Below are 12,451 nucleotides of genomic sequence, written 5' to 3' on the forward strand. Positions count from 1 at the left end.
ACCCCAGACGTAGCAGCTCCCAGCCTGCAGGGAACTCAAACCGGGAGCTTCTCCCCAAGGAGCAAAGTACTGCCCGTTCAGGTACCTCAACTTTTAAGACCAGCGTCTGCGAGATAAGCCCCGCAAACACCTGGATTTGAAGACCAACTGGGCTCCCGCCCCCGAGGGCCACTGCTGCTCAGCCACTAAGCTGCGTCTAACTCTGTGATCCACGAACTCCAGCACGCCAGGCTTCTTGCCTCAAGAACCCCACGAACACGATGGAAAGGCAAGAAACCCATGGGGGCTGTGAAAACCTACGGGGGTTCCTGAAGAGCTCACGGGGGAGGCAGTGTGAGGCTCACCTGCCCCGGAGTCAAGGTCAGAAGCAGCCCCTTGAAAAGCACCCATTCTTCATGTGAGACGTTCGTTTGCTAACTTGAAAGCACTGGCCTGAGGGGCAAGGTCTTGCCGGAATACTGAAGGATGGAGGCTGCTGGCACCACCTTCCCTCTCGCCTTTTGCCTTGCTAAAGCTGGAGGGAATCACCTTTCCTTTTTCTTGTATGAGCAGTATCATCTTCACCCCTCTACCTTGCTCCAGAGTGCCAGTATCTCCCAGAAGGGAGCTTTTAGGATCAATGATCTCAAAACCAGGGCAGATGAACTTATCCAATCAAAGTAGAAAAAAAAAAAAAAACAACTAGAAAAAAAAACTATATACTGCTTAAGGGATTTATGGGACAACATCATGCAGACTCACATTCACATTACAGGAGTCCTAGAAAAAGAGAGGAACAGAAAACTTATCTGAAGGAGTAATGGCCGAAAACTTTCCTAACCTGGGGCAGAAAACAGACATACAGATATGGGGAGTCCAGAGAGTTCTAAATGAGGTCAAACCAAAGAGACCCACAGCAAGACACATTATAAATAAAATGTCAAAAGTTAAAGCCAAGGAAAGAACCTACCAATACAAAAAAATTGTTACCTGCAAGGGGACAAGACAACCACCAGATTTTTAAGAGATGTTCCAGGCCAGAAGGGAGTGGCATGATATATTGACTCCAGCTGACGGAAACGAACCACCAAGAATACTGGCAAAGCTACCATGTCTAATGGAAGCATAAAGAGCTTTCCAGACAAGTGAAGGCTAAAGGAGTTCACCACCAAACCAGCCTTGTAAAAAACATTAAAGGGACTTCATTATACTGAAAAAATAAAAGACGTGTTAAGGGCTTCTCTGTCCATGGGATTCTCCAGACAAGAACACTGGAGTGGGCTGCCACTCCCTTCTCCATGGGATCTTCGTGACCCAGGGATCAAACCCAGGCCTCCTGTACTGCAGGTGGATTCTGTATCGTCTGAGCCACCCGGCAAGCCCTAAGAAAACATACGAAGGTACGAATCACAGGTGAAGGCAAATATATAGTAAAGGTAGTGGACTAAGATGTAAAATTAGTATGAAGGTTAAAAGACAAAAGTAGTACAAATACTATACTTAAGGGGTACACAGATGACAGGGCTGGGGTTAAAAGTTGGAAATTTAGAATATTCCCAAACCTAAGTTCTTATCACTTAAAACAGACTGCTAAAAGTTGTTCTATGTAAGCTTCATGGTAACCACAAAGTAAAAACCCACAGTACATACACAACACAACAAAAGGAAGCGAAGCGTACTCTCCTGCATCGCAGGCAGATGCTTTACCAGCTGAGCTACCAGGGAAGCCCACTAGACATGCATCAAACTGCAAAGGGAGAGAGCAAGAAAGCTGGAAAGAAACAGAGGAACTACGAAACAGCAGAAAACAATGAACAATATGGCAGTAAGTACATCAGAGAGCAAACAGAATGAAAAGCACAATCACAGAACAGGAACCAAATGATCACATGGATCACAGCTTTATGTAATTAACGAAACTATGACGCATGCCGGGCAGGGCCTCCTAGACAGACGGGCCATGGTGGAGAGTTCTGACAAAACGTGGTCCACTGGGGAAGGGAATGGCAAACCACTTCAGCATTCCTTCTTGCCTTGAGAAACCCATGAACAGTATGAAAAGGCAAAAAAAATATGACATTGAAAGATGACCCCCTCAGGTCAGTAGATGTCTAATATACTACTGGAGAAGAGCAGATAAACAGCTCCAGAGAGAATGAAGAGGCTGAGCCAAAGCAGAAAGGATGCAGAGTTGTGGACGTGTCTGGTGGTGAAAGAAAAGTCCAAATCTGTAAAGAACAATACCACCTAGGACTCTGGAAATGTTAGGTCCATGAATCAAGATAAATTGCAAGTGGTCAAACAGGAGATGACAAGAGTGAACATCCACATTTTAGGAATCAGTGAACTAAAATGGATGGAAATGGGTAAATTTATTCACATGACCATTATATCTACTACTGTGGGCAAGAATCCCTTAGAAGAAATGGAATAGCCCTCATAATCAACAAAAGAGTCTGAAATGCAGTATTTGGGTGCAGTCTCAAAAACTACAGAATGATCTCTGTTTGTTTCCAAGGCAAACCATTCAACATCACAGTAATCCAAGTCTATCACTAATGCTGAAGAAGCTGAAGTTGAAACATTCTATAAGGACCTATAAGATCTTCTGGAGCTAAAACACCAAACAAACAAACAAACAAAAAAAAAAAAAAAAACACATGTCCTTTTCATCACAGGGGACTGGAATGCAAAAGTAGGAAGTCAAGAGATACCTGGATTAACCAGGAAGTTTGGCCTTGGAGTACAGAATGAAGCAGGGCAAAGGCTAACAGTTTTGCCAAGAGAATGCACTGGTCACAACAAACACCCTCTTCCAAGAAAACAAAAGATGACTCTACACATGGACATCACTAGATGGCCACTCCTGCAATCAGACTGATTATATTCTTTGCAGCTGAAGATGGAGAAGCTCTATACAGTCAGCAAAACCAAGACCAGGAGCTGACTGGCTCAGATCATGAACTGCTTATCGCAAATTTCAGACTTAAATTGAAGAAAGTATGGAAAACCATTAGACCATTCACATATGACCTAAATCAAACCCCTTATGATTACACAGTGGAGGTGACGAACAGATGCAAGGGATTAGACCTTGTAGACAGAGTGCCTGAAGAACTATGGACAGAGGTTCGTAACACTGTACAGGAAGTGGCGAGCAAAACCATCCCAAAGAAAAAGAAACGCAAGAAGGAAAAGTGGTTGTCTGAGAAGGCCTTACAAATAGCTGATAAAAGAGAGACAGGAAACGCAAAGGAGAAAAAGAAACATATCCAACTGAATGCAGAGTTCCAGAGAATGGCAAGGAGAGATGAGAAAGCCTTTTTCAGTGAATGATGCAAAGAAATAAAAAACAGAATGGAAAAGACTAGAGATCTCTGCAAGACAATTAGAGATACCAAGGGAACATTTCATACAATGATGGGCACAATAAAGGACAGAAGTGGCAAGGACCTAACAAGCAGGAGATATTAAGAAGACGTGGCGAGAATACACAGAAGAACTGTACAAAAAAGGTCTTAATGACCCGGATAACCACAATGGTGTGGACACTCACCTAGAGACAGACATCCTGGAATGTAAAGTCAAGTGGGCTTTAGGAAGCATAACTACAAACAAAACTAGTGGAGGTGATGGAATTCCAACTGAGCTATTTCAAGTACTAAAAGATGATGCTGTTAAAGTGCTGCACTCAATATGTCAGCAAATTTGGAAAACTCAGGAGTGGCCAGAGGACTAGAAAAAGTCAGTTTTCATTCCGATCCCAAAGAAGGGCAATGCCAAAGAATTCTTAAACAACTGCACAACTGCACTCATTTCACATATTAGCAGAGTAATGCTCAAAATTTTCCAAGCCAGGCTTCAACAGTACGTGACTGTAGAACATTCAGATATTCAAGCTGAATTTAGAAAAGGCAGAGGAACCAGAGATCAAATTGCCAATAATTGCTGGATAACAGAAAAAGGAAGAAAATTCCAGAGAAACATCTGCTTCGTTGACTATGCCAAAGCCTTGGACTATGTGGATCACAACAAACTGTAGAAAAATCTGAAAGACATGGGAATACCACCTCACCTGCCTCCTGAGAAATCCATATGCAGGTCAAGAAGCAACGGTTACAATCAGACATGGAACAATGGACTGGTTCCAAATAGGGAAAGGAGTACATCAAGGCTGTATATTGTCACCCTGCTTATTTAACTTATATGCCAAGTAAGTCACGTGAAATGCTGGACTAAATGAAGCACAAGCTGGAATCAAAATTGCCAGGAGAAATAGCAAGAACCTCAGATATGCAGATGGTATCACCCTAATGGCAAAAGTTGAACACGAACTAAACAGCCTCTTTCACTAAAGAGGAGAGTGAAAAAGCTGGCTTAAAACTCAGCATTCAGAAGACGAAGATCAAGGCATTCTGTCCCATCACTTCATGGCAAATAGATGGGGAAAACAGTGGAAACAGTATCAGACTTTATTTTTGGGGGCTCCAAAATCACTGCAGATGGTGACTGCAGCCATGAAATTAAAAGACACTTGCTGCTCCTTGGAAGAAAAGCTATGACAAATCTAAACAGCATATTAAAAAGCAGAAATATTACTTCGCCAACAAAGGTCTAGTCAAAGCTATGGTTTTTCCAGTAGTCATGTATGGATGTGAGAGTTGGACCATAATGAAGGCTGAGTGCAGAAAAATTGATGCTTTTGAACTGTGGTGTTGGAGAAGACTCTTGAGAGTCCCTTGGGCTGCAAGGAGATCCAACCAGTCCATCCTAAAGGAAATCAGTCCTGAATATTCATTGGAAGGACTAATGTTGAAACTGAAGTTCCAATATCTGGCTATCTGGTGAGAAGAGCCAACTCACTAGAAAAGACCCTGATGCTGGGAAAGATTGAAGGTGGGAGGAGAAGGGGACGACAGAGATTGAGATGGTTGGATGGCATCACTGACTTGATGGACAAGAGTTTAAGCTCTGGGAGTTGGTGAAGGACAGGGAAGCCTGGCGTGCTGCAGTCCATGGGGTCACAACGAGTAGACAGGACTGAGCGACTGAATAACAACAACACTAATGCAAGTCAGCTGTGTTTGGAACTTACTCCAATACCTGCGCCCCGACATTTCCCCAGGGCAGCGGTCATTAACCCAGACCCAGGTCCTATGAATTAAAATCCTGTAATCGCCATGGATTAAGCTGTAGTTCCCGAATATTTCCACAAGGCGGCAGCACTTTTCCTTGCCCACCTCAAGCCCTCTTCCTAAGCGCGCAGCCTAAATTCTAAGCACCCACAAGAATGTACTGTGAGCCCCTAAGAGATCAGTGTGGACGGGGTGTCTGTGTGATGCTTTAGGACTTAAACGCTTTAGTATTTTCTCAGGCACAATCCACTGTAATTCACCAACCAAAAAGCGAACTTTCCCTCACGGTGTGGTGGCCCCAGGAAACCAAGGTGGGTGAACAGAAAGCGCTGCCGCCTTGTGGACATTTTCGGAGCTACAGCTTAATCCCTGTGCTAACAGGACCTCAATTCACCCCCGGGTTTGGGTTAATGACAGCTGCTCTCAGGAAACGTCCTGGGGACGTATCGGAGAAGTGAATCCCAAACACAGCCGACTCCAGGAAGCCAACTGCCAAAGGTAAATCGTCCGCAACCACTTTAAAAAGAAAAGGAAAAACAATTTGAACGTCCACCACGGGTAAGATGGTAAGCATCCCTAAGTGACACAGGAAATGTTAGTCAAAAGGCCAATGGGAAATCACATCCCATCCGGCACAATGACCCTCTTCCCAACTCTGAAAACAATAAATGCTGCTGGAAGAAGCCGCCTGAAGAAGAAAGGAATCCCCCTAAGTTGGTAGCAATATACACTGTCAGCAGCCAGTATAATGGAGAGGCCTCAAATGACTGAAAAAAAACTGTCACGATCGGCTAAGCCTAGAATCGGACGTTCCCACACCGGGGCCTGTATCCTGAGAAAACCATACGGCAAAGGCACACGCAGCAAGGAACACTGCAGCGCTGCTTCCAATCGCCAGGACACTCGACCAGCAACCTGCAACAGGAGATCAGAGCTTAAACAGGACGTGCCACTTAGATACGGCAGGTTATTTCTCATTCTTGTACAACCGCCCCTGAAGTTACAGAATTATGACGCTGGTGGCCGCAGGGATGGGCTCATACACTAAGCAAAGTCAGTCATGCAGAGGCGGAACGTGACGTATGAGGAATTCTCCAGGTTAAACAAAAAACAGACGTACAAGGCAGCAAATGTATAATGCAGAAAGAGAGTCTAAGAAATCAAAGTCAAACAAATGGTTTCGGTAAAAACAAGAAACCAAAGTGAAAGAATGGAATGAATCAGGAGGTCCGTATGTAAATTGACAAAAAACTCCGTATCTGTAACAAATAATCCACAATGATTATCCCCTTCCTTACTTCCTTCCTTGGACATATACAGGGATTCTGTATCTCTAAGAGATAATCCACAAAACTTATCTCCTATATTCCAGCTTGGTATTCACAGAAAAGTGTCTCTGAGATTAACAATACACAACGACCTGATGCACACCATCTGCTAGATGTTCTAAGGCAAAAGTCCGAAAGAACAGAAGAGCTGGCCCGTAGGTAACCTAACACCCCAACCCGGGGGCTGTACGCCGACAGCCATCACAATACGGCAAATCCACTATACTTCACAGGAGCATCAGCAAGGTGTTAAAGGAAAGGAAAGAAAAGCAGTGCTTACTTGATCCTCTCCAACCTCCCAGACTAGGGGTGCTGGCCCATCCCTGGCAGGCTTGGGTTCCACTGCTCAACAAAGGTGGGGTCAACACAGCCGGGCTCGGTGCCCCGGACGGAACTCCTTGGGAGGGTCTACACTGTGCCAGGTCTGGCTGGGACAAGAGGCCAGTGTGGCATCAAGGCCTCGAGGAATTTCAAGACAAAATTCAGCTGCTCTGCATCTCTCCTGTGCTGGGGATCCCAGCTGAAGCTTCCCTCCTGAGAGGGGAGCCTCCCAGCATCTCAGCACCCGCAGGAGTGTACTGTGGAGCCCGAACACACTGGTCTGGACGGGGCATCTGTGTGCTGCTTTAGGGGGAACAGGCAGGTAGACTCATAGCCTTTCATGTTTGCTCAGGCACAGTCCATTCCAATTCAGCCCAGGAAGCCAGCTCTCCCTACGGCTCTGGCTGCTGCAGGAAACAAAGGTGGCTGAGAAAGTGCTGCAGCCTCGGCGCATTTTCTGTGTTGCTGCTTAAAGCTCAACATTCAGAAAACTAAGATCATGGCATCTGGTCTCATCACTTCATGGCAAACAGGTGGGGAAACAATGGAAACAGTGGCAGACTTTATTTTCTTGGGCTCCAAAATCACTGCAGATGGTGACTGCAGCCATGAACGTAAAAGACGCTTGCTCCTTGGAAGAAAAGCTATGACCAACATAGACAGCATATTAAAAAGCAGAGACATTACTTTGCTGACAAAGGTCTGTCTAGTCAAAGCTATGGTTTTTCCAGTGGTCATGTATGGATGTGAGAGTTGGACTATAAAGAAAGCTGAGCACCAAAGAATTGACGCTTCTGAACTGTGGTGTTGGAGAAGACTCTTGAGAGTCCCTTGGACTGCAAGGAGATCAAACCAGTCAGTCCTAAAGGAAATCAGTCCTGAATATTCATTGGAAGGACTGATGCTGAAGCTGAAGCTCCAATACTTTGGCCACCTGATGCGAAGAACTGACTTGCAGGAAAAGACCCTGATGCTGGGAAGGATTGAGGGCAGAAGGAGAAGGGGTTGACAGAGGATGAGATGGCTGGATGGCATCACTGATTCAATGGACCTGAGTTTGAGAAAGCTCTGAGAGATGGTGAAGGACGAAGAAGCCTGGTGTGCTGCAGTCCTTGAGGTCGCAAAGAGTTGGACATGACTGAGTGTGGCCTCAGGATAAAAAGACTGAGAAAAAGTGCTCCCGCTTTGTGGACATTTACTGTAACTAGAACTTAATTAACGAATGCTCACAGGACCTAAATTCATAAAACCGTGGGTTTGTTTTAATGACAGCTGCCCTCAGGAAATGTCCTGGGGCAGGTACTCAGTTCAGTTCAGTCGCTCAGTCATGTCCAACTCTTTGCGACGCCATGGACTGCAGCACGCCAGGCCTCTCTGTCCGTCACCAACTCCCTGAGCAGGTCAGGTCCATTGAGTCGGTGATGCCATCCAACTATCTCATCCTCTGTTGTCCCCTTCTCCTCCCACCTTCAATCTTTCCGAGCATCAGGGTCTTTTCTAGTGAGTTGGCTCTTCTCATTAGGTGGCCAGATATCGGAACTTCAGTTGCAACATTAGTCCTTCCAATGAATATTCAGGACTGATTTCCTTTAGGACTGACTGGTTTGATCTCCTTGCAGTCCAAGGGACTCTCAAGAGTCTTCTCCAACACCACAGTTCAAAAGCGTCAATTCTTCAGTGCTCAGCTTTCTTTATAGTCAAACTCTCACATCCATACATGACTACTGGAAAAACCATAGCCTTGACTTGACAAAGACAGACCTTTGTCAGCAAAGTAATGTCTCTGCTTTTTAATATGATGTCTAGGTTGGTTATAGTTTTTCTTCCAAGGGGCAAGCGTCTTTTAATTTCATGGCTGCAGTCACCATCTGCAGTGATTTTGGAGCCCCCAAAAATAAAGTCTGCCACTGTTTCCATTGTTTACCCATCTATTTGCCATGAAGTGATTAGACCAGATGCCATGATCTTTGATTTCTGAATGTTTGAGTTTTAAGCCAACTTTTTCACTCTCCTCTTTCACTTTCATCAAGAGGCTCTTTAGTTCTTCGCTTTCTGCCATAAAGGTGGTGTCATCTGCATATCTGAGGTTATTGATATTTCTCCCAGCAACCTTGATTCCAGCTTGTGCTTCATCCAGCCCAGTGTTTCTTCTGATGTACTCTGCATAGAAGTTAAATAAGCAGAGTGACCATATATAGCCTTGATGTACTCCTTCCCCGATTTGGAACCAGTGTGTTGTTCCATGTTCAGTTCTAACTGTTGCTTCCTGACCTGCATACAGATTTCTCAGGAGGCAGGTCAGGTGGTCTGGTATTCCCATCTCTTTCAGAATTTTCCACAGTTTGTTGTGATCCACACACTCAAAGGCTATGGCATATTCAATAAAGCAGAAGTAGATGTTTTTCTGGAACTCTCTTGCTTTCTTGATGATCCAATGGATGTTGGCAATTTGATCTCTGGTTGCTCTGCCTTTGGAGAAGTAAATTTCAAACACAGCTGACTTCCAGGAAGTCTACTGACAACAGTAAATTGTCCTCACCCCCTTTTTAAAAAAAAAAAAAAAAAGGAAAAACCACCTGACACTTCCACCTCAGGTAAGATGCTAAGCGTCCCCAACTGCTGCAGGAATGTCAATCAAAAGGCCAATGGCAGCCCACAGATCCCTTCCCTCCTGTGGCCATCGCTGAAGTGCCAGCTGCCAAAATGAAGTTCAATCCCTTTGACTTCTGACCGAAGCAAGAACTGAAAAAGGCACTTCATTGCACCTTCCCACATTCACAGGAAAATTGTGTCTTCTCCTCTTTCTAAAGAGCTAAGACAGAAGTACAACGTTCCATCCATGCCCATCTGAAAGGATGATGAAGTTGAGGTTGTACGAGGGCACAACAAAGGGCAGCACACTGGCAAAGTAGTCCAGGTTTCCAGGAAGAAACGCGTCTTCTGCTCTGAACGGTGCAGCGGGAGAAGGCTAATGGCACAACTGCCCACGTGTGGGCACTCACCCCAGCAAGGTGGTTATGACCAGACTGAAACTGGACAAAGACTGCAAAAAGATCCTCGAACGCAAAGCCAAATCTCGCCGAGTAGGAAAGGAAAAGGGCAAATATCAGGAAGAAACAATTGAAAAGATGCAGGAATGAAGTCATCTTGTCTACAGCTTTCATTAAAAACTGTTAAAAAAAAAAAAAAGTCAACGGGAATTCACATCCCACCCATCACTATGGCCATCTTTCCAACTCTAAAAACAATCAATGCTGCCAGAGAAAGCTGCCTGGAGAAGAAAAGAATGCCCCTAAGCTGTCGGTGGAAATACACACTGGCAGCAGCCAGTATAATGGAGAGGCCTCAAATGACTGAAATAAAACTGATAAGACAGGCTAAGCCTAGAATCGGACTTTCCCACACAGGGGCCTGTATCCTGAGAAAACCACAGAGCAAAAGGCACATGCAGCCCAAGGAACACTGCAGCGCCGCTTCCGATCGCCAGGACACAACCAGCAACCTGCAACAGGAGATTAGAGCGTAAACAGGACGTGCCACTTAGATACGGCAGGCTATTTCTCATTCCTGTACAACCGCCCCTGAAGTTACAGAATTATGACGCTGGGGGCCGCAGGGATGGGCTCATACACTAAGGAAAGTCAGTCCTGCAGAGGCGGAACGTGGTGTATGAGGAATTCTCCAGGTTAAACAAAAAAAAACAGGCATACGAGGCAGCAAACCAACAATTCAAAGAGAGTCTGAAAAAGCAAAGCCAAAGAGACGGTGTCGAAAAACGAAGAGACCAAAGTGAAGGGCTGGAACCAATGAGGAGGTCAGTATGTGAATCGATAAGAAATCAGTATCTGTAAGAAATAATCCACAACGATTACCCTCTTCCCTCCTTCCTTGGACATATACAGGGATTCTGTATCTCTACAAGATAATCCACAAAACTTATCTCCTCTCTTCCTGCTTGGTATTCACAGAAAAGTGTCTCTGAGATAAATAATTCATAAGGACCTATGCTCACCACTCTGCTCAAATTTCTAAGGGCAAAAAGTTCGAGAAAACAGTAGAGCTAGCCCATAGATAACAATACCTGAATCAGGGGCTGTACGCTGACAGCCATCACAGCACGGCAAATCAACTACAAGAGGGCATCGGCAGGATGGTAAAAGCAGTGCCTACTTGATCCTCTCCGACCTCCCAGACTAGGGGTGCTGGCCCATCCCTGGAGACCGAGCAGGCTTGCGTTCCACTGCTCAACGAAGGTGGGGTCAACACAGCCGGGCTCGGTGCCCCGGGCTGAACCCCTTGGGAGGGTCTACACTGTGCCAGGTCTGGCTGGGACAAGAGGCCAGTGTGGCATCAAGGCCTCGAGGAATTTCAAGGCAAAATTCAGCTGCTCTGCATCTCTCCTGTGCTGGGGATCCCAGCTGAAGCCTCCCTCCTGAGAGGGGAGCCTCCCAGCATCTCAGCACCCGCAGCAATGTACTGTGGAGCCCGAACACACTGGTCTGGACGGGGCATCTGTGTGCTGCTTTAGGGGGAACAGGCAGGTAGACTCACAGCCTTTCATGTTTGCTCAGGCACAGTGCATTCCAATTCAGCCCAGGAAGCCAACTCTCCCTACGGCTCTGGCTGCTGCAGGAAACAGAGGTGGCCGAGAAAGTGCTGCAGTCTCGGTGCATTTTCCGTGTTGCTGTTCAGTCGTTTGGTTGTGTCCGACTCTTTGTGACCCCATGGACTGCAGCACGCCAGGCCTCCCTGTCCATCACCAGCTCCCAGAGCTTGCTCAAACTCAGGTCTATCGAGTCGGTGATGCCATCCAGCCATCTCATCCCTGTCGTCCCCTTCTCCTCCTGCCCTCCATCTCCCCCAGCATCAGGGTCTTTTCCAATGAGTCAACTCTTTGCATCAGGCGGCCACAGTACTGGAGTTTCAGCTTCAACATTAATCCTTCCAATGAACACCCAGGACTGATCTCCTTTAGGATGGACTGGCTGGATCTCCTTGCAGTCCAAGGGACTCTCAATAGTCTTCTCCAACACCACAATCCAGAAGCATCAATTCTTCGGCACTCAGCTTTATAGTCCAACTCTCACATCCATACATGACCACTGGAAAAACTGTAGCTTTGACTATATGGCCCTTTTCAGCAAAGTAATATCTCTGCTTTTTAATACACTGTCTAGGTTTTTCATAGCTTTTCTTCCACAGAGCAAGAGTCATTTTATGGCTGCAGTCACCATCCACAGTGATTTTGGAGCCCAAGAAAAATTAAAGTCTGTCACTGTTTCCATTTTCTGTAATACATAATCCCTGGTGCTCAAAGGACCTCATTTCACAGGACCTGGGTTTGGGTTAATGACAGCTGCTCAGGAAATGTCCTGGGGCAGGTACTGGAGAAGTAAATGCCAAACACAGCTGACTTCCAGGCAGCCAACTGCCAAAGGTAAATGTCCTCACCCCCTTTAAATAACCTGCTAAACAGCACAGCTCAGCTTAGCCTACATTAAACATGCTCAGAACACTTACATTAGCCTACCGCTGGGTAAAGCCATCTAACACGAGGCCTATTTTGTAATGAAGTGTTGAATATCCCATGTAACTTATTGAATAGCATACTGAAAGTGAAAAGCAGATTTGCCGTCCGCATCTAGACTGGGTGTAAGCGCGTCAGTTTCCCGTCTTTGAGGAGCTGCA

At 45.8% G+C, this 12,451-nt stretch overlaps 1 protein-coding gene and 1 pseudogene across 15 annotated transcripts in view; one reads left to right on the forward strand and one right to left on the reverse strand.

Annotated features, from left to right (window-relative positions):
• PRIMPOL (primase and DNA directed polymerase) overlaps positions 1-12,451 on the reverse strand; it is a 50,910-nt gene that overhangs the window by 10,524 nt on the left and 27,935 nt on the right. The gene's annotated exons all lie outside the window — the stretch shown is intronic.
• LOC102414875 lies at positions 9,260-10,879 on the forward strand (annotated as a pseudogene).

This window comes from Bubalus bubalis, chromosome 1, assembly GCF_019923935.1.
Source record: "Bubalus bubalis isolate 160015118507 breed Murrah chromosome 1, NDDB_SH_1, whole genome shotgun sequence".
Taxonomy (NCBI): Eukaryota; Metazoa; Chordata; class Mammalia; order Artiodactyla; family Bovidae; genus Bubalus; species Bubalus bubalis.